The following is a 23,311-nucleotide window of genomic DNA, read 5'->3' as shown; positions in this document are numbered from 1 at the left end:
GATATTTGGAACGTTTTTGAAGCTCAAAAACCTGTATGGAAAAGAGCGACCAGCACATTCTTTAAAATTTCCCATATTGTGTTGCACATAAAAATGAAATTCATACCAGTTTGGAAGAACATGAGGGTGAGAAAATGAAGGCAGCATTTTCATTTTTGGGTGAACTATCCCTTTAACTACTTCTTATGTTTTCCGTTTCTGTTGTGTCATTGATGTCTCTTCTTCAAGCTATCCCACTTTTCCATCGCTTTTTTATTATTATTCATGTCTCTCTCTCCTCCCCTAACATTTCGACGTCCATCTTTTATTCATACTTGGCCTTCATGCTTCCCTAACTCTGTGGTTAATGTGATCTGAGCCAGTATCTCCAGACACAGATTGCAGTATATCTGTGAGCACAACCATGTCCATACGTCTCCCACCCTAACCCGCTCTTGCTCAATCTCTTTGGTCCATGTGGTTTGAACCCCAATCAAGAGACTCAATCATTCATTCTGAACTTGCAGATTAAGCTCCAAGGCAAAAAGCCACTGTCCAGTGGTCTCAAAGCATTGGACACAGAATGGATTTACTTGCATGTACAAAAACAATGCCAAGATGCTGTCTTCATTAACAAAGCAGAGCTAAAAATGCTCTTTAGAAAAGACGTGCCTACATTAATGTTGGAAACTGTGGGTGCATTTTGAATTAGCCTGGTTTGTACATGACATATTAGGGTTTTATAAACATAAAAAAAGCATTTTTATCTTGCTTTCCAGTTAAAACTAACTCAAAACAAGATGCATTTGCTTGAAAACAAAAATTGTCAAAGATAATAAAAATTTATTGTAATTTCATTTTAGATATTTGTTTCTGGAAAACAAGACAAAGCACTGATTTTTTGCACTGAAAAAAAATATTCCACATATTCCGAATATTCCAAACACTCATACTGAGCCCTTAAAGGGTCATGGTGGTGGAAAAAATTCGGAGGGGGAGGAAAAAATATTTTTGAAATGTTTTGCGTTCTCTCGCAAAACTTTTGCATTCCCTCGCAAAAGTTTTGTTTCTTGCAAAGATATTTGTGCTCCCTTGCAAAACTTTTGCGTTCTCTCGTAAAGATGTTTGCATTCCCTCGCAGAACTTGCGTTCTCTCGTAAAGATGTTTGCATTCCCTCGCAAAACTTTTGCGTTCTCTCGTAAAGATGTTTGCATTCCCTCGCAAAACTTTTGCGTTCTCTCGTAAAGATGTTTGCATTCCCTCGCAAAACTTTTGCGTTCTCTCGTAAAGATGTTTGCATTCCCTCGCAAAACTTTTGCGTTCTCTCGCAAAACCAGTTGAGTTCGGACAAACTCTTCCTGTTTACTGTACAGCTTGCAGTGGTTCATACAGCTCTGTATGTTCACAATGGAGCGATTCAGAGTTTTATTTTGAACTTGGACTCAAGTATAAAGAAATACAGTAAGTATTTAGTTCAAGGCAAGGTAATGTGGCTTAATGTTTTAAAACAGTGACACTGGAGGACCAAATTTGATAATTATAAATACTGATAAAATTATTAGGCTAATATTAATAACCTTACTAATAATATTACTAAAGCAGAATAGCCCAGAATATGAACGCAACACCCTGGACATTAAGCTTTTTCTTCCCCATAGAAAACGCTTAAGGTAGGCTAATGAATAAAGACGATGATTTAAAAATACCAAATCTGTTTACAGTTTATATTACGCACAGAAAAACAGTTTTCACAACTGATAATTCTAAGAAATGTTTCTAGCGCAACAATTCCGCATATTAACATGATCTCTGAAGGATCTTACATAAACATTAAAAATATTACCGACCCCAAACCTTAGGATGGCACATGCTTTTCCAAATGTTCTGATCAGAAAGCCAACAACAAAGTTTAAAATCCTTGTTTTGATTGTCAGGTGAGTAGGCAGTCCAGTATGGACATCACTACAAATGAGATAAAAAAAATGTGGCACATGTGTTTCTGACTACCTCTGAATGGTTTGGACCCCAGTTATATTTTATTTGTCTCTGAACTCTTCTGATTAGATGGACGGTGTGTCAAATGTATGCGTGTATGTGCCACTAACCTGCCGTGTCTGGATGCTGTATACACTGTTCCCTCCTCACTGCCAACTATATAATTATTGACGTCTCCAGTGGGGAAGACCATCCCAGTCACAGCCACTGGCTTAGACTTGTTATAAACAAGCTCCATGCTCTACAACAGACACACATGGATTGAGCAAGCAGATTTTGATACAGGTGTGGTGGATGCTGGTATAGCATCAGCACTGACCTGAGGCTGTGACAGCATATCCAGGCTCCAGGAGCACATCCGGCCGTCTGTGGACGCAGTGATCAGGTTGCTGGCGTTCTGAGTGCCAACCACATTGACGCAGTAGATGGGGTGCTTTGAGTAAAATACATTTACAGTATGTCACCTACAACTGTATGACAAATGTGAGAAATTCAAGAAAGTGTTATACATGGCCAGCAAACATCTAGGGATAAGCTATGAACTGAATGTCTACTCAGACAATACCTAGCTTGTGAACTAACCTGGCCTGAGCATCTGCCCTTCTGCAAATACAGTCGATTATGTGAATCCATTATGTCGTTATTGCCGTCAATTTGATTTTTGTTTTTTGACCAACAATGGGCTCTTTCAGACGGGCCGGCGGAGTGGTGAGACGGCGTTCGGGACATAGGCTTTCATTATTGAGGGCACGGGAGTTTAAACCCTCAGCATGTATGGCATTCAGGGGCCGTGTGTGTGGCAGCTGAGCACAACAAGGGTCTATGGACATCCCTTTCCTCTGCTACTAGGCTGTACTGTCTTTATTGCATGACAAGGAGTTAGATGGGGCTCACTGAGCCTGACTGTGCTGACAGACTGAGACTAGCCCTGGGTAGACGGTTGGCGGCCTTTTGCACAGAGAGAAGACAACGTCAGGAAAACGTTAAGGGGTGATTGCTACCAGCATCATGTAATAATGTGAGTGTCCGGTTAAAAGGATAATTCACATTTTCTATGCTCTGTGAAACACGAAATATGTTTTTAAGAATGTTCATGCTGCTCTCTTCCATACAATACAAGCAAATGGGAATCAAAATAGACAAAAAAAGCACCATAAAAGTGTTATCATATGTGACCCAGGACCACAAAACCAATCATTAGGGTCAATTGTTTGAAATTGAGATTTATAAATAATCTGAAAGCTGAATAAGCTTTCCATTGATGCATGGTTTGTTAGGATAAGACAATATTTGGCCGAGATACAACTATTTGAAAATCTGGAATCTGAGGGTGCAAAAAAATCTAAATATTGAGAAAATTGCTTTTAAAGTTGTCCAAATGAAGTCGTTAGCAATGCATATTACTAATCAAAAATTAAGTTTTGATATATTTACGGTAGGAAATTTACAAAATATCTTCATGGAATATGATCTTTACTTAATATCCTAATGATTTTTGGCATAAAAGAAAATTCGATAATTTTGACCCATACCCATGATGTAAATAATATACTTTAAAGGCATATACAGTAGTTAAGTGTAAACTGAATGTAATGTTTTCAGAATCTTAAATGGATTAGCTGCAAATAAATTAAAATGTAAAAAGGTTACAATTTATATTAAACACAATCACTTGAAGTTAAGAGTGATTTTACTATAGTAAGATTTAACTATATCTTTATATGTATTCTTATCATTTTTTAAATATGGTAAAAGTGCATTGCCGAATATACTGTCAAGCAGTAAAATGTGCATTTAAATGAATTTAAATTTATTTATAACTGGAAATTTGCAATGATGAAGCAGCAATTTAGTGCATTTAAAATATTACATTCAAAATGTCAACTGTAAAATTGTATAACACATGATTATAAAATTATAATCAAGTACTTTACATGTGCTTTAGTATGTTAGTCCACACGTCAGTGTATGACAAAATTTATTAAAATGTACTTTAAAGTAAACTTTTAATTTGGTCATTATTAAGTGCACTTATTAAAAGTGTACTTAAGTGTGTTAAGGAACGTTCATGAAAGTACACTTAAGAGGCCTTTTATTTCATTAATTATCTGCAAGTACAGTTTTATTTTAAATATACATTTAAAATTTGAAGTACATTACAAGTGAACATTCAGTACAATTAAGCACACTTTTTCACTAGAAAAGACTCTTTGAGCTTTGGGTAGTAAAACAGACTAAGATTTAAGTCGTTACTCACTGAAAATCATGCTTGACAGTCATAATCACCATTCACTTTCATTATATGTAAAAGAGTGGCTTGGGCATTCTGATGTAACTCCTTATGTGTTCCACAGAATAAGGCTGAATTCATGATGGAGTGTGATAGATGATTGTATCTGTAGGTTCTCTTACTGTGTGTGCTGCAGCGGACAGGGGGGTCCTCTGAACCGGCGTTCTTCTGTGACTTCGGTTGTCCCAGAGAACAATCTGCCCCGAGTACGTGCCACCCACCAACAGGTTAGGATGAAACCGAGCAAAACCCACGGACACCACTGGAGACTGGAAAAGAGATGACAAGACAAAATCTTTAGGACAAAAGAATAATGGAGATGAAGACTATGTTAGGGATTTTTGGAGCAGCAGTTTTATATTACAGCATCATAAACAGAGTGCACTAGAGCGAAAAGTGCGGCCTTATGTTGTGACAGCCTTAGCCTTGAACTTTCCCTCCGTCTTCACTTTTATTGAGTTTTTAGTTCCTCTTCAGTGCCTGTCACATGAAACGTGCCCTCATGCTTACATATTTTCACACAAAATTCTCTGTAGCGCCCTTACTAACGCACTTTTACAATTATCTCAGGAGACCAATTACTGACAGCAAGGAGACAACGATATTTTGTTTTACTTGCAAACCTGCCTTTTTAGCCGTGGTGTGACAGCGTCGGGACAGAAGTGTAAAAGGCGTGTTTTCATAGCGCTCTCCAGTCATCTGTAAAGCAAAGACTACGACTGTCTCCCATTGTATACCGCACCATCTGCGGCCTTCTCGTCATGCACCCAGAGTTAATTTTAAAGTGACTGGAAAACAAACCAGAGAAAAAGAAAACACGCTTCTCTTTTCTTTCATTCGTTCCCCCCTCTAAAAAAAATACAGCTTCTAAGAGGGTTTGGGAGCAGCCTCATATGCGAGGTGGTTTTTCAAAAGGACTCAAAATAAACTAAGTTGGAGGGGTAAAAATAAAGGCGAGTTGAGTTTATTTACACTCAGGACACGCAGGCCAATCTGGTTTAAAGTTTAAATGCATTAAGACAAAAGTGTTTGATGGTTGGACTGGAGATTATTTGGAAAATTTAGAAATACATGACTGACTGTGTGATTGACTGTGGCCTGACAGAGAAATACTACGTAAATATCAAAAACCGGTTCTTATTCAGAAATGATTCATTCATTTACATACAGGAATCGAATGATGTTGTGTTTCTTTAATGGTTGTTGCAATTGCATTATTCTAAACAAATACTCTTGCAGCTATTGCAACACCACTACTGAATCTACAGTGCAAAACATATAGAATTCATTCTGTAATCAATGTAGTTTGATTCTTGAATGACTCTCATGAGTCTTTTCTGAATGAAAACCATACAGCATGAAGTGAGCAGTCATATTTCCGAGCAAATAACTCAGTTATTTTTAATCAAAACCAAAGAGTGCAACCAGGGTTTTCAGAATCCAATTCACGAACAAATGACTCTTTTGAGCCTTTTCTTTATAGTGAATGAAAGTCATACAGCACGTACACCCAAAACGATTTGCGAACAAATGATTCTGATGAGCAGGTTCTTTTTGGTGAATCAAAACCATACAGTGCAACCAGTGTATTCCAACCGATTCACGAATAAATGACTCTTATCATTTGGTTCTTTTTAGTGACTCAAACACATACAGCTTACAACTTGTCAAGTTCTATAATCAGTGGTATTTTATAAAATACAATAGAATAAATTAAGTCACCACATTTTTTGTTTGTTCAGCACTATGTAATACAGTTAAAGGCAATAATTGGTGTGCACTTATGCCACATTTAAAAAAAGACAATGAATACTGAATAAATGAGTAGTCATTAAGTCACCTTTTCCAATAATTGTTTTAGATTTCTTATGATTCCCACCCCTAACTACAATGTTATTGTAGAAAATAAAATGGAAAGCAGATACGAGCAAGGCACTAAACCGGCTGCAATAATACAATCACTGGACAACAAAAGCCAACATTTCAGTTAATAAATTGATTAGTATCTTTTAAAAGGTTGAAAAGTTTCACTCAAGTCTTGATTAGTCTGATTGCCAGTATACTGCTGGAAAAGGATCTCAGTTCTGTGATTAATGATCAGTCAGTCCTGAATACTAACACAGAGACAGGGGAACATTGCTGCTTAAATACACGGCTATTTCAATCAGAGCCACAAGCCGACCTCTGAACCAAGTCTCTCTCTCCCTCTCTCCTATAGTCATGTGTCAGGGACACGCTCCGCAGACCAGCGCTTCATTACTGGGCTAATGAACATGAGCTGGGGTCACCACAACAAGAGGGTAATAACTCCACTATGAAGCCATTAATCAGAGACTTAATAAAGTATCGTAACCTGAAACTTCAGTTCAGGAGAGCAGTCCAGCCAACAGCCAATCACGGCCATCTCTGGGCCCTATCCATACACCGCAGGCCTCTGTTTTTATCAGACTCGTCTGCTGCGGTATCATCGCTGTGTCCTACAGCAACCTCTGATGACTCGATCTGTCCGTTTTCTGTTCTTAAAGTTAAGCTGAAGTCTTTAGCTTAACAGATTACTAGTTTAATTTTGATTGGATAAGTTTTGAAGTATCTAATTTGTGTGAGATTTTTACCTGTTCAAAGAAAAAAAGGCATTCATAATGTCTGACAGTTTTTTGTTGGCAATTATGTGAAAATCGCAAAAAACATGTACAAAAAACAACGTTGACTTGAGTAGTGCTGTAGTCAACGCTTCACTCCATAAAGTTCAATGCATTGGACACTGTTGACATGATGTGAACGGGCCTTTAATGATGAATAACATGTCATAGGGCAATCTCAGTTTATAAAACATCTGATGTATACTTCCCTCATTACCGTAACCACATAAATCCAGAGAGACCTTTTGCTCCATAACGAAGCGCAGATAAATATGACAAGTATTTGAACTCTCTTTAAAGTTATAATCTAAACATGGCAAAGGCACAAGACGCTGAGAGGAAAAGGGATGAAAAGACTGTATATTCACACCATATGGAGAGTGTGGGTTAAGATCTGTCTATCTCCAACGCCTGAAACTACCTCCTTAGTTTTACTGGAAGCCATAAACACCATTATTCAAGCAAGCTTTTGCTACTGGAATTAGCTCACTTTGTCTCAATACACTGGTTGGCTGTTTTTTCAGTAATTTTCAGATATCGACCTGCTTCAACTGGCACCCAAGTATAAAACATACAGGTGGGATACATCCCAAAATGTTTGTCTATATTAACGGAATATACAGTACCAATAAAATCATGGGAGCACAATGTTACTTATTAGGTTTTTTTTGTGGGTGTACAGTTAATGTAAGGAAATTTCCTGTTTGTTGTTCCCTCCTGAGTTCAAATTTCACTATTCCAGGCTTCTGACAATGCAGTCATTTCACTGATTTAATTGAGAATATTTCTCATTACAAGCTCAGCTTGATGTCTACCAACCTGAAGCTCTGATGAAAGTCAAATTGAAAAGTAAAATGCAAGTGAAAACACAATCCCACAACACTTTCCTGCAGTTTAATGCACTGTAAAAAATGACCGTGAATTTAACGATTTGGTGGTTATCAGTGTATTACAAAGGTACAAAACAGATTTCAGTACTTCAATAGGTTGGTATATTAACATTATATCAGTTAATGAAATTACGGTATTTAACTGTAAATTTAAGTTAAATCCGTAAAACCTAAAACGTTGCTACCGTATTTTTTACGGTAAAATTCCGGCAACCACAGCTGCCGGTTTTGTACCGTAAATTTTACGGAATTTTTTTTACAGTGTGTGTTTCACTGGGACTAAGTGCATGGGACATGATAATATCAATGGGAATGGTTCAGTATGGGATAATCAACAGGACTAACCCCATGAGGAGAGATGGCATGAGGAACACTCCCTCCTTTGTTGCCGTTCTTTTTGCGGGCCGAAAGGGAAAAGAGAAAAAAAAAGTTGGAGCCATTTGTCAGGGAAGAGATTACTGTGTAACAGACAGTACATTCACTGCCGCCTCCTCCTAGCACCACAATCATGTGGTTCTCAGCAAAGCTTATCAGCTCCAGATGAACTCCTCTGTCTTCCACCAGCATCCTTCGCTCCTTACCTCTTTTTTTTTCCGAAACGGCACCCCACGGATTTTGTCACTCTGCGGTTACTGGCACAGGCCATGTAATACCATATCTCCGTTTTAGAGAACAATGGAGGAGAAGCCAGTGAATGCGAGAAGTTCTCTCTCTCTCTCTCTTTTACCTTAGGACAAGAGTAAAGAACGGCCGTGTCCTAGTCAATATGAATGAACAGTATTCTTAGCATAGACAAATGATATGCAGATTTATGCTCAATTTAATTTGATTTGCAGTGGACTTATAAAGTGAATTGGTTCCTCCTCAAACTAGATTTATTTCATTCAGTTTCAACAACTAAACATACCAATTGTTTCTGGTTCAGTTCAAGGTTTACTAAAGATCATTTATTTCTTGTTATAGCTTTAAACTACAGCTGTTCAAATTTCTGTTTGCAAACAATTGGTTTCTAAATAAATTCTAAAAACCTCTACTTTTGGTCTACAGTTAGTGATGCTACACAATTTTAAAATTGACTAGTCAGTGGATCACCTGAACGAATAATACTAATTAATCTTAAAGAAGGCCGGGTTTGGAACGACATGAGGGTGAGTAATTAATGAGAGAATTAAAATTTTTGGGTGAACTATCCCTTTAAAGACACAAGCTTTCTGTGCAGGTTTAACAGCTGAAGCACAACTTTCTAATGAAATAACTACAGATAAAAACTTTAAAAACTAACAAAAAAGATGAAAAAAAAATTCCAAATAAACCAGTCAACCATCATGACCCATTCCTATCTGGTAATATATGTGGATACAAGAGTAGGCAGTAAAACCATAGTGGACCGGAGGTCTCTGCTCTTCCTGTTTCAAAAGCTGTGAGTGGTTTTGAAGCCTTTCTACACTCAGCTTTATGAGCACATGCAACTCCATCCACCAGCATCATACAGAACGGGCACCTCTCCAAGCTCCTGCAAACACATCTTCCTCTGTGCCAACCTCTATTCAGTGAGACTGAGGCATCCAGCAGGGGTTCACATAGAGTCATCCTGGGTAAAATATAAATTATATCAATAAAATGTAGGCGATGCAGATGAGGGCTGACAGTATCGGTGAGCAGTTTTTTGGGGTGTGCCCTTGATGTGGCGAGAGGCAGCCCACTTTAGAAGGTCATGTAATGTTACTGGCGAACTGGGCCTGCTGTGATGATGGGCCCGAAAGAACAGCAGAGATCAGAGAGCCAAGATCACACCACACAGAGCCCAAAACAAACCCAAACCACCTCAGAAATATTCCACAACCGTCTGAAAAGGAGTGGCCTTCTGAAACCGTCCGAAGCTGAAGCTGAAACGAGGGAGGAGAGGATAAAGAAAACACAAACGTAAGACAGAAGCTGTTTCAAATTCTAGTGAGCTGCCTTTGTTCGTTAACATTTTAAATTGCACTACAGGTGTGAAGTTTCAAACTGTTGAAAATGTTGGGGTCAGTACATTTTTTTAACCCTTATGCACTGTTTGGGGTCTTTTTGACCCCAAATGACGTTTGCTGAAATAATAAAAAAAAAAAGTTCCCTTTATCTAAATGGCATGAGACTTTGTATGGCTGTCAACACTTGGTAGCTCTGAAAATAAATTGCAAACACACACATACACACACATATACACCCTAATATCCATCTTCAAGAATCGGCTAAAAACACATTTCTTCCATCTTTATTTGACCCTCTAACTCTAGCACTCTCTATTCTAACTCTATTCTTAAAAAAAAAAAACACTTGTCCCTTTTAGACTTGCACTCTATTCATCTGCTGCTTGTTTTCTTTAAAAAAAAAACCTAACACTTGCTTTCTAATGTTTTTGTATTCTATCTGTTTTCTTTAAATTGCACTACAGGTGTGAAGTTTCAAACTGTTGAAAATGTTGGGGTCAGTACATTTTTTTAACCCTTATGCACTGTTTGGGGTCTTTTTGACCCCAAATGACGTTTGCTGAAATAATAAAAAAAAAAAGTTCCCTTTATCTAAATGGCATGAGACTTTGTATGGCTGTCAACACTTGGTAGCTCTACAAATAAATGTCAAAAATGTCAGTTACAATGCAGACAATACAAAAATTGTCCTCATTTGTAAGTCGCTTTGGATAAAAGCGTCTGCTAAATGACTAAATGTAAATGTAATACACACATATAACACCACATAGAGGTTTGACTGTAATTATGTGTCATAATTGCAAAAAATTATATTAAAATTAAACTCTGACAAAGAGTCATTTTATACTATTACAATAATGATTTTATAATCTCTTAACATAAATCTAAATAAAAAACTTGTGAAAAGATCTATACCTGTGGAAATGGCAAATGAGCCATTGAGTAATGCTCTAGAACCATTTGGTGGCTTTCTGGTGTTCATGGTTTAATTAAAAAAAAAATTCAAATAAATGGAAACAATTTGGCATTAAACTGTGGCACATTGACCATGTTATCCCCATGAATTGAAATTAGGAATGTGGGTCTTTTGTAAAGTGAATTTGACATAAAAAGCTGTTTTTGTATAAAAACCTATTTAAAAAAGATTTATTTATTTATATAATTTAAAAAAATATCATAAATCCTCCAAAAACTGCACAAATGTGGAGCAAAAACATTAATAAACTGAGTAAAATTACATGTGTTAAATAAATTTGTATTTTTGTTACAAATTACTTTTCGTTGCATGGGGTTTCTGAGACCCCAAACAGTACGAGAGTCCATCCCAAAATAATTAATACTTTTATTAAGCAAGGATGCATTAAATTGATCAAATTGATTAAAATTCAGAAGAAAAATTTATCATGGTTTATACTAAAGATATTAAGTATAACTCTGACCCCAAACTCTGAGCTGAAGGCAATCTTAAATCTTAAAATAAAAATCTACAAATAAAACTATGATTTTTAATGCTTATTAGAGAATCACTCTGTAAGCTTAGTGACATGCTAATGGAAAACTCTATTGAAATAAATTGTGAGTCAAGTTTCCCATGATAAGTGTTATTTATGTGGTATTTGGAGGTGCTGCGTATATAGTACGTTCACTTATGAGATTCCATAATGGCTAGGAACCTGCCTAAGTAGACAGCGAGTCAGCTCACTAGGCTTTGGAACAGAGCTAGAGTGTGAGAAGAAGTATAAGGAGAGAGAGAGATGTGGCAAAAAGAGGCAAAGATGGAACAGCAAAAAGAGAAACTGAGGGAAAAGTGGGAGACAGCGGCGCTGGAGGGAGGGTTTCTGAAGTATCCAGCACATGAAAGTGGCGGCTGTGGGTAAATCTGGAAAAATGACTGCAAAACTGCTGAACTCCGCCGCACGGCCTGCCAAAAGTGAGGGAAGCCGCAAAGGGAGAATAGGAGGGGAGAAGAAGAGAGGAGAGGAGCGTGTGGGGGATGAGTATATGGCTCTTGCATGCGTGTACCTCAGAGGGAATAAGATCAGTGTGGTTTCGGGAGGTTAAGTGGCAGAACATGCTCGCACATTAAGATCCATAAGATTCCCGGTCTAGTGAGCGGGGAGCATCGCCGTTTAGAACAGAGCGAAAAACAATATCTCGGCAAATTGGCCCAACCTCTTTCATCCTCAGCCAACGGCCAAATGTTTGGAGATCCTGTACTTCTCTCACCATTTCTCTCCTCGTGATGAAAAAAGGATGGTTGAACCTCAGGCCACTCTGAAGGAAAGCTGTGAAATGCCATTGTGTGTTATTCATCTTGCGTTTTTATTGTATATATGCTTTCAATACATCCCATCTTTTTGTAGCACTGAGCTGTAGAGAAGAAAAGGACAGAGTGAGGCAGGTCAAAGGGAGTCTTCATTTATGCTCCTGTGTGACAACACAATCAAAAATACAAGGCACTTTCTATAAAATACAGTTTATTTTAGTGTCTTATTTGTTGTGAAAACTATTATATATAAACTAGATAAAATTGGTCTAGGATGAAAAGTAGCAAGTGTTACATAAATTCCTGCTACAAAATATGTGCAGTTACATTGTGACTCCCAAGAAATAACATAATTTGGACCCTTTCTACAGCATCCTGGGAAGACAAATGTATAATAACCTACTTCCTTTTTTCTTTTACATTTTTACACAAATTGTAGTGCTGACCATTAAATACTGTCGCCCAAATTCATTGCAAGAAATACTGATGTGTCTTTAATTTATTAGAAATAAATTTAACAACTACAAACAGGCATTTGGTCCCAAACTACCCCTTTATCCCTTACTCAGCAACAGCTGAATTTAGGCTAAATTTGCAGGGTCGTTAACTTTAATGTTTATTTAATGTTTTATTTTTCTAAAAAAATATATAAAAAAGTAAAAAATAAAAATAAATAAATAAATAAATAAATAAAAATGACATATTTCAGGATTTTAAACTGCCTTTAGACATTTCCCATATTCTGTTAACAGGCTTGTAAACCTCGTTTAAAATGAACAGAAAAAAAAAAAACACTAATACTTAGTTTGACCTCCTGAGGTTCAATTAATATTTCTGCAGGACCTTTTTAAAAAAAAATGAAAAAGTTCTTTAAGAGTGAATTTTACCCCAATTGTAAAATAAAGAGCCAAATTAAAAAATTATCTACCAAGAAAAATCTTCTTAATATGAAACCATGAAACAGAACTGAAACAGAAATTTTACAAACAATTTTTAAACCAGTGGCCATAAACGTTTGCAGTCTGTAAGACGTCCTCAAAATTATATTTGAATTGATAGAATTGAAAATGAGTTTTAATCAAAAAAAGATTAAAAAGGCAATTTAAAAAGTTGTGTAATACGAAAGTCTGATGTTTTTAAGCATGTGCAATATGGCATGTCTGAGTATGCTTTGGTTATAACTGTGTGTGTAAACGAGCATGTGTATGTGTATCCGGCTGTGTGCATGTGAGAGGTGCTGGGCACTGGAAAAGCAGCACATGCACGAGCAGACCATGTGGGTGGGCAAACATATGCGGCTGGTAGGATTAGGAAGTGGTAAGCCACATCTTTTTATTACAGAAATGTCTCTCTAATATCTCTCCCTCGCACCAGGCTGTCACCTCCCAGACTCGCTTACGTGGTCGTCTCCCTGAAAAGACTCTCAACCCAGAGTCTTTTATAATTAGCGTCAAAACCGACACCAGATATGTTTTACACACAAACCTCAGGATTATTTTGGCCTTACCCAAGCGGACACACACCGTAATAAGGTGTTCTGTTCCGCTGCGGTACTCCAAGGCCAGCATGTACCTTTAATTAAATCACCTTAGGCTCATTTAAATGCATTTCGTCATCTGAAGTGGTACGCTCCATTAGATCTCCCTTTTATTGAAGCTACCACTTCCTTTATCATGGCTTTCCAATTAGGTCGTTTTATTATAAATTTATTGTGAAGTGCTTGGAATACTACTGGTATTTTTGGAATAGGATACTAGTGAGATGCTTACTGCATTGTAAGTACTACATGCTGCCTACAATTTTTTAAATACTATGCAATATAGCATTCAGTATGTAACAATAAACCCAACAATAAATGTATTTTTAACTCAGCGAAAAGTTAAAACTTTAAAAACTAAAATAAATAGTTAAACCCAAATTTGTTTACGATGTCTTAAAGGGATAGGTCACCCAAAAATGAAAATTCTGTCATAATTTACTTACCTTTAAGTTACAAACTTGTGTGAATTTCTTTCTTCTGTTGAACACAAAAGGTATTTTGAGCAATGCTGGTAACCAAACTGGTAGCCATAGCTGGCCATTGAGAAAAAAATACTATGGAAGTCAATGGCTGCCAGCAACTCTTTGGTTACCAACATTCTTCTAAATATGTTCTTTCAAGTTCTGCAGAGTTAAAACTCATACAGGTTGGGAATGACATGTGGGTGAGTAAATGATCACATTTTCACACAATTTCATCTCTTTTAACATTTTCCTGCACAATTTTCACTCCCTTAATAATCAGTGTGATGTTATTTTTGGAGGGTAAGGGTGTAAAGTTGTTTTGTGTTAAGGGTTTTCACCTGGCAGTGGTAGATGTACACGTTGTGTGGTCTTCTTGAATTTCATATTCCACACCAAAGCCACATCGTCTGGCTCATGAGGAGCGTCTTCATTATTGTTGTAGGAGGCCACCAAGAGCTCAGGGTACTGGAAATATGAAGAGAAGAGAGTAAAGGCAGGAGAAAGATGAGAGAGAACAGAGAAGAGGATGATAAAGCTGACTCAGAGACAAAGAATGGGAGGATTCTCCCTTTTAAATGAACAGGTCCTGACACATACAGGAGGTCAGAGAGGGAGGTCAGTCTACCTGAGAGGACCAGTCCAGACAGGTGATGACCTGATGCTTTGACCAGCGCTCATCATAGAACAGACGATTGAGAGAGAGACTGGAGCCACCCTGCAGATCTCTGACAGGGAGATACTCTTATTAACATTGGCTCTGGCGTTTTAATACACACGTTATCATATACAACAGAAAATTAAAGCAGATAATAGTCAGTCAGTCAGTCGATAAATAGATAGATAGATAGATAGAAAGAAACAGTTTTAATACAACATTTTTATATAAATTTTTATCCATATATATAAAAAAATTCTAAATATGTAAATTAAAAACAAATGCTCATAAAAATAACAGTGTTTATAATATCAATACAGAAGAGCAAAATTAGAGGTTGTTAATGGATGTGACAAGAATTTCTTTGAAGAACAATGCACTCACACACACACACACACACACACACACTTAGCTCATTAAGAGCATACTATAGTCTTCTATTGTTTTTATATCAGCCTAATTATAAATACTACAGACTAACACTGACCCTTCCTATTTTTGTTATATTTACATTACTGGGTTCTGCAAAAGATTTGTTGAAAATTCACTATAAATTTATTTTTAAAAATGTGATAATTTTAACAGGCTTTTATGACAGAGCAAAAAACACTGAAGCAACCTATACATCCATTGCTTGAAAATTATATTAAATATTAAATTGACATAATATGCAAATGAAATCCAGATGATTTAAGCAGTTTATATTGTGTAACTACAATTTGTGATTTGGGTTTCATTTCATGTAGATTAATTACCATGGATGTCATTGTGGTCCACTTTTTCACAAATTTCATTTCACAACAATCAAATTTGCAATAATATAACCATTAGTAATTAACCATTTATAATTTATGACTTTTGAATTTTTTGAATTTATTTATTTTTTAAATTTTGTCATCATTTACTCACCCTCATGTCGTTCCAAACCTGTATAGGTTTCTTTATTATGCTGAACAAAAATGAAGTTATTTTGAAGAATTTTGAAGAACCAAACCATTAACTTCCATAGTTAGGGAAAGAAATACTATGGAAGTCAATGAGGACCTTCAACTGTTCGATTACCAGCATTCTTCAAAATATCTTCTTTTATGTTCAACATAAGAAAGAAACTTATACAGGTTTGGAACAACATGATTGTGAGTAAATGATGACAAAAATTTTAATGTTTGGGTTAACTATCACTTTAATATTGAAATAAAATATAAAAATAAACTAAATAATAAATAATATTAAATAATAAATAGATCAAATACTTCATATATAACTTAGAAATCATCTGTGTTACGCATCACTTTCTCACCCCTCTTTATCCTCCAGGTCTCGTCCGCTGTAGTCGAAGAAGATGTTGGGAGTCCTCAGCTAAAGCTCTTTCTATCACACGAATACTGCGGTCAAAGAAGATGAGGAACTCCTCCGAGTGCAAAACCTGCTGTTTCTCTTCCTCCGTCAGCTCCCGCGGGTGGCCTGATACACACACAAGACAAAACACAACAAAATGAAGACGTAAACACAGCTGCCGAGTAAATAAACACAGAACAGGTCATACGTTTTAATACACAAACACACAAAAGCATCTCGGCCGCAAAGATGGGCTATGTGTTTATACCTACCACTTACATACAATAACACTAACAAACGGATTTAACCACAGACAAAATCATGGCCATACGGCATAACGCTGAACAGTAACTGTACAAACTGAACCTAAACAAACTCGCCCGCATTCTTTTTCCTGACTCCCAACAAGCCTTGAAGGTAGTTAAGCCAATCAGAAGGGAGATATGGGCGTAAAAATGACAGACAAACAAACAATAAATGAATAAGCAAATACATTAGCGAACACACCACACACACCGCTCTTAGTTTGTCTCTCCATAATGACAACAAGCCCAGTTTTTCTCCTCCGTTTTTGATGTTATTGCGTTTCTCCATTTTCTCCCAGACTATTAGGGGCCCGTCCCTTTGATCTGAGCCCACTTGATTTGCGTTCCTTTTTTGATGACTCATAAGGAAGACAAAAGCATGATCAAAGTCAGCGTGGAGTCAAAGCCCTCGTGTGCTTTCACAGTCTGCCTCTGTCCGGCCTCTCTCTAGTTATTTACCCTGTACACTTGCACAAAGAATGCACTCTCCGCTCGCTTTGAAGTCCACTTGCTGGGGTCTAGTGACATTAAAGTTTGATCAGGCCTGACCCAGAATGCCGTGGCCCGATAAGCCCAGCCCCCGACCAGCGAGAATGCCATCTGATACGGCTGGAAGGGTCACACGCGAGTAGCCACTCAACGCTCTGTTGATCCTGTTTGGTGACTTTGGGAATTTTGACGTGTGCGAGGCCCAAACACAAACTACTAAAGCAGCACAGGTAGGAAAAATGTGACTTGTACAGTAGCGGAAATGTTTGCATCATAGTTTTAAATGCTGACTGTACTGTAATTGTAAGATAGACACATTACTTCACTGGCGGAAGGTTTTACGTCGAATGACTTGCATAACAGCACAAGCTGTAAATCACACAGCAAATTATTAGAGGTGCTACGTCATGTTAATAAACCCCTCAATGTCATGTCACTCCACCCATGGCTTATTAACCACTAACGGGATGCATTTCCCTTTGAAACATCAAAAGAAGGCAACAATAAAATCCCAGCTATGCCAACACAGAAGGGATTGCCCTTGTGGAACAGCCTGATTGCATGCCATTTTAGTCAGTGTAGGTAATTTATTTACAGATAAGTTATGGTTTCTATTAGTACTTATGGAACATGTGTGCAGAACATGCACCTCAACGTCAGGCTTTACTGTAAAGAGACGTCTCTCTCGTTGAGTCTGAACTAAGCAGATGTTGTTCCGTGTAACATCCAACATACAGAAGTCAAACGTGCTAAATTTGAGCCAGGTGGAGGCAGTAGGTGTAGAGAATATGTTTTTAACAGAGCACAACCTTTGGAACACCTTCACACACACATCTTGCTATCTAAATTGGGATATGTCATAGACTTATATAGTTTTTATAACAATCCTTTTAAATACAACAGACTAATTTTAACACTATAATAAAATAAAAAAGACCTAATTTAGTATATTTTTAAACAATATAATATATAGCTCTAGCTCTGCCATGTTATAGCATTAGAACATAAAATACAGTGCTTTCTGATAATATAATATACTATATTTATACTATACTGTACTGTACTATTCTATACTATACCATGATATACTATACTATAAAATAATATAAAACTAATATAAAACTAATATAATATAATATTTGATAGTTAGGGCATGTTGCAGCATTAGGGCATAAAAACAGTGTTTTCTAATAAGAAAATATAAGAAAAGAAAAAAAAATATATAATAATATAATGTAGTAATACTTGTAATGGTTTTATTAACATGAATAATTTAAAATTATATAAAACAATAAATAAATAAATACATATTATTATCATTAATATTATTATTATTATCATTATTATTAAAAACCATTTTGCTTATGTAAGTATCATTTCTGTCTTTCTATCATTTCCCCTGAATATTCTCAAAGGCAGGTTTTGTAAGAATGAGCTCTTACCTTCCTTTGTGTCCTTGCTTTCTTCCTCCTCCTGCAGGTCATTTTCTGGGCCAGCTTTCGTTTCTGTGACCTCTTCATCCTCCTCTTCATCTTCTGAAAGGACACACAAAAGGTCACGTTCAATTTCTGTTTTATGATACCTGCCAAACTTCACTGCCTCCCTGTGACCCACCCTGAGACCCAGACTCTTCCATAATAATAGCTTACAGATCTTCTGTACCTGACATCCAGACTCATTTCACAATCAGACTTTTTATTAATCAGACGCGCTTAACTCAATGCTTTGTTTTGGATCAACACGGCCTGTTGTTTTTTCGGTTCGATGTGGATTTGCACAGCTGCATTTTCACAACCGTGATCTCTAGAGAAACAACACACTCAGTTAAAAAACACTTCCTTCAGGTCCCAAAGAACATATGTGCTACACGTGTGTGCATGAGTTTGTGCGAGTTTATGAATCCAGAGGTCCGCTCGTGAAGAGAGGCACAGATACCCCACAGGAAGTGGAGCGGGTGAGTGGCATGTCCTCTTTCTGCACTCGATCAACCCTTCCCCAAAACCCCTCAACCGCCTGCCCTGGGGCCCCCCAGACCCTGAAGACTCACCCCTTAATTAACCTAGTCACCCCAGTCAAAGACCCGGCCTCGCGCAGCCCGCTTTCAGCCACCTGCTACGCTATCGGAAGCACTGGGCATGTGTTCCTTGCCTTCTCCATTACCCTGCCCCATGCCTGCAGATGACGAGAAGGATGACACATAACACCCTCACAGGCACCTGTAGACGGGGCACACACAGTCACGCTAGCATACACACAGAGCTCTGTGGGATTGTTTTCTTGTTGAACCCCAGTGGCAGAGGTTAATTGTCCGGGGTCGAGCTGACAGTGGGTGCCCAGTCTACAGAAGGAAGTGATCCCATCGTGCCAGACGTGTTACGGCTGACTCTCTTAACACCAGTGTATTTGTGTTCACACCAGTTAAGGAGGAGGCAAGGGCCTGGAGGCACGCTTAACAATGATTTAAGCTTTGCGAGAATGCAGTCTCTTACATTGTTGTGAATTATGCTGTCGTATGACAGATTTGCCCCCTTTATTGGGGTTTAATCTCAAACAATCATGTTTTTTCCTATATTTATCTTTATCCAATGGGGTTTAAAAATAGGGTTCTGGAAGGAAAAATTGCATTATTTTTTCCATTGTGAAAGCCACTTAGCAATAAGGTAGAGTACCATTCAAAAGCTTGTTTTTTTTGGTATTCTGTGAGAATGCATTAAATTGAACAAAGGTGAAAGTAAAAGATTTTAAATGCTACAAAAGATTTCTATTTCAAATAAATGCTGCACTTTTGAACTCTCTATTTATCAAAGAATCCTGAAAAACATACAGTGGGTACGGAAAGTATTCAGACCCCCTTAAATTCCCAAAAAGACTCATGGCTGTATTAGATCAAATGGGTGCTTCTACTAAATACTGAGCATTTTTCAGTTTTTCTTTTTTAATAAATCTGCAAAGATGTCAACAATTCTGTGTTTTTCTGTCAATATGGGGTGCTGTGTGTACATTAATGAGGAAAAAAAATTAACTTAAATGATTTTAGCAAATGGCTGCAATATAACAAAGAGTGAAAAATTTAAGGGGGTCTGAATACTTTCCGTACCCACTGTATATCCAGAAAAATATTAGGCAGCACAGCTGTTTTCAACATTGATAATCAACATATGACTAAATCAACATATTAGAATGATTCCTGAGGGATCATGTGATACTGGAGACTGGAGTAATGGAAACTGTTGAATAAAGTCCTTTTTTTCTGCACAAAAAGTATTCTCATAGCTTCATAAAATTAAGGTTGAACCATTTATGTCACATAGACTTTTATCTATGTCCTTACTACGTTTCTGGGCGTTGAACGTAGTAGTTGCATTGCTATCTGGGTCAGAAAGCTCTCAGATTTCATCAAAAATATCTTAATTTGTGTTCCTAAGATAAACGAAGATCTTACAGGTTTGGAACGACATGAGGGTGAGTAATTAATGACAGAATTTCCATTTTTGGGTAAACTATCCCTTTAATTGACGTTCCACTAAGCTCTGCCTCAATTACTGTTGCTAACTCAAATACCTTATAACTGACTCTGCTACACTATTGCAGTATTACTGGGTAATTTTTGTAAACTTGCCTTTAAAACTATCCAAACACAAAGACTGTCTATAGATTTACATTAAAAAAAAAAAAGCAGTTGAGAAAATGGCGACAGACAACAGTTGCTAATTTGTCAGTAACATTTTTAAGGCAGAGCTTAAAGTAGAGGTGATTTCTGAAACAAACAAAAGTTTACTTCCCTTCTTTTTACTTGCATAAAATTTAATATGATGTCCACATTGACTAGGCAAACAAAGTACATTTACTCACTCTTAAAATACAAATACTATTTTGGTTTGAATCAAATGTGCATAGAATGATAATTGAATGCTTTGTGTTAATACAGTATGTACACACTGTGAGTTAAATCCATGGCATATGAGCATAAGCACTGAGACAATTGATTTCCCAGAGGTTGAATGTGGATCACTGATGCGAGTCGAGTCTGGCCCGGAGCAAGTGTGGTTTAGCTGCTGAATACGACTGAGCTTCTGAGCCAGAGACCAGCGGGGAATAGAGGAATCCTTAGACCCAGACAGGCAGCCAGCCAGCCCAGGCTGACCACACCACCATGGACTTCTCTGGCCTTGTTTCTCTTTCTCTCTCATCTGTTTTTGCCCCGAGAGGAAGAAAGAGCCCTGCCATTCATTTTCAGTTTGTTCCTTTTCTCTGGGGCCTGGCAGAAAATAGCACAGGCAAAGAACGGGACACCTCTTGCATACCAGAAGACCCACATGCTAGACAGACTGTGTCAGAAGGTTTTGGATCGGGATATCCAAGTCTGGAGGAGGATGTGACCTGATATGACCAGGTCTAGAAGAAAGTCATTCGCACGAAACTGCATTGACCACACAGATGGGGGACAAAGCAACAACAACCCTGATTCATGGTTGTGGTCAAAAGGTTCGCAAACAATGTTCAAGAGGTTTGCAATATTTCTGCAGATCCCTGTGGATTTTTGGCCAAAGCATGTTTTCGTGACACCCCATATCGCTCGGAAAAACATCAACACTGTGGGCCAAAATTCAGTGAGGGAACTTTCAAGCCAATTTGTAAATTAAACTATGCCCTTAAATCCATTTATAATGTATCTGACCTTCTTATCCCAGTCAGAATGTTTATTTGCGCTTCCCATGAGGTGACAGCAACCAACATGGCATCAAGGGATCGGTTAGAAGGCTTGAAAGCGAAGAAGAGATGGATAAACGAGACAGCTTTAGCACACTCTACCCTGGTGCTTAATATGGGTTCACTCGGTGGGAAGGAACATTATGAACCATCCACCCCGCTCGCCAGGTTGATGAAACTGAGGACCTGCCCTGCAAGGTAATGACATCCCCCCATTTTACCTGCCTTCAATCTCTTCTCGGTTTCCTCAAGCTGCTCGAGCAATTCAAATCCACCGCTGCTAGTCGTAATGACCAACACAGCAGCAGCACTCAATCAAAACGGGACTTCCATCCTTAAAACCACAAGCGTATCTCAGGGTGTAGGACTCAAGACACCCGAGCTAATTAACTGCTTAATTAGGCAACGGAAATCACTATTTGTGCAATGACTGGGTGCAGGGAAATATGTGAAAGATTAGTTCTGGTTATCCCATATTAGAGTAGCGGTGAAAACGTTTGATTTGTTTTGGAGGGTGCAAGAGCGAATGCCTCTGAATGTGGTAAGGAGGATCTTAGCACTTCCCGCTCTAAAGACACTGCACGCGATATACCAGACGCAAATGGTTCACAGATGGACGTGGTCATGGAAACATCAGTGCTGAAGGAGAATTACGGTGCACTTGTCAGGCTCACACTTTCATACAGTTTTCATGATGTTAAAGCATCTTAAACTAGTTCACTTGAGATCAGAAATCTTTCTAGACCCAGCAGTTCTAAACTTTTTTGACTTCAAGGCCCCCTAAATACTATATTAACCGAACTATAACTATACTATATGAACTATAACCGAACTATAACTATACTAATATATATATATATATATATATATATATATTATTGTTAACTATATTATATTACTAATAGAAACTGGGAAACTAAGAAACTGTCAACATATCAACTTAATTATATTCACTGGGGGAAAAAATGATCACCTTTACATCAGGCACATATAAAAGACTATGCTGGTGAAAAAGTGAGATAAGACGCCATCGATTAAACGGAAGGAGGATGCGACTCAGTCTTTCATCCAGCATTTTATTGGACCAAGCTGCACTGCTCCAGGCCTCTGGATTGGGATATGGAGCTGATTAGACAATCAAAAAATCCCCTCATCTGACAAGTGGGGATTTTTTCTGTCAGTGAGGAAAATAATTCACATTAAACTGTACAAAGCCATGATGATAGATTCCGCACACGCTGCAGTCTGCAAACTGTGACCCATCCAGCCAACAAAAGCTCTTCTCTTTCCTTTTCCCGTCTCTCTCACTCAGACACTCACAGAGAGTGTCAGACTGTCTTGTGAAATCAGATGGGAAAAAGCTGTGGAGAGTACTTGTACTCCTGGCTACTTGCTCATCAAACACACAGAGCACAGGCCAGAGTGGAGTCAGGTCCTTGAGCTGACACTCTTCACGGCCTCCTGCAGCTGTGTGAAAGCCCATGGCTGTGGAGACAGTGTTTGCATTTCATAACTACAAACCACACGAATGGGCGACAAACCAGCAATGCCATTTCTACCCCTGCAGCTACAATTCAGAGAGAAAATAGAATTATTTAGAGTCCAAATAAAAATTATATATAAAATTTTAAAAGTTTAATTTAAAAAATATAATTACTATAAAATAATTGTATGTATGTGTATGTATGTATATAAAAAGTTCAAATATTAAATTAAATATTAAATTATTTATTTACATCTCTCTCTCTTTCTCTCTATACACACATATATATACCCCATA

General features: G+C 37.6%; 1 pseudogene; it reads right to left on the bottom strand.

Moving 5' to 3' along the window:
- Positions 1–23,311, bottom strand: part of LOC107722126 (cytoplasmic dynein 1 intermediate chain 1-like) — a 58,263-nt pseudogene that overhangs the window by 17,410 nt on the left and 17,542 nt on the right.

This window comes from Sinocyclocheilus rhinocerous, unplaced genomic scaffold (assembly GCF_001515625.1).
Source record: "Sinocyclocheilus rhinocerous isolate Xijiao unplaced genomic scaffold, SAMN03320098_v1.1 scaffold781, whole genome shotgun sequence".
NCBI classification, from domain to species: domain Eukaryota; kingdom Metazoa; phylum Chordata; class Actinopteri; order Cypriniformes; family Cyprinidae; genus Sinocyclocheilus; species Sinocyclocheilus rhinocerous.
The sequence above is the reverse complement of the archived record's forward strand: the minus strand, read 5'-3'. Positions and strand labels throughout refer to the sequence as shown.